Source organism: Lithobates pipiens, unplaced genomic scaffold, assembly GCF_037356315.1.
Source record: "Lithobates pipiens isolate NorthernLeopardFrog02 unplaced genomic scaffold, aLitPip1_a1.2 Scaffold_1, whole genome shotgun sequence".
Lineage (NCBI taxonomy): Eukaryota > Metazoa > Chordata > Amphibia > Anura > Ranidae > Lithobates > Lithobates pipiens.
This window is the reverse complement of record NW_027507685.1, coordinates 207,105,284-207,105,989: the sequence shown is the minus strand read 5'-3', so window position 1 is coordinate 207,105,989 and position 706 is coordinate 207,105,284.

The window sequence follows — 706 nt, the reverse complement described above, 5'->3', positions numbered from 1 at the left end:
AAAAGAGTTACATTTTAGTCTCATCTGACCAGAGCACCTTCTTCCACTTGTTTGCTGTGTCCCGCACAGGACTTCTTATGCCTTTCTTTCAACAATGGCTTTCTTCTTGCCACTCTTCCATAAAGGCCAGTTTTGTGGAGAGCACGACTAATAGTTGTCCTATGGACAGATTCTCCCACCTGAGCTGTGGATCTCTACAGCTCCTCCAGCGTTACCATGGGCCTCTTGGCTGCTTCTCTGATTTATGCTCTCCTTGACAGGCCTGTCAGTTTAGGTGGATGGCCATGTCTTGGTAGGTTTGCAGTTGTGCCATACCCTTTCCATTTTTGGATGATGGATGGTTTACAAAGGTTCTCTAACAAACCTATGAGGGTTTCACAGAACAGCTGTATTTATCCTGAGATTAAATTACGCACAGATGGACTGTATTTACTAATTTGGTGACTTCTGAAGGCAATTGGTTCCACTATATTTTAGTTAGGGGTATCAGAGTAAAGGGGGCTGACTACAATTGCATGCCACACTTTTCACAGATTTATTTGTAAAAAACCTTTTGTTGAAAACCATTGATCATTTTCCTTCCACTTCACAATTATGTGCCCCTTAGTGTCGGTCTATCACATAAAATACGAATAAAATACATTTACATTTTTGGTTGTAACATGACAAAATGTGGAAAATTTCAAGAGGTATGAATACTTTTTCA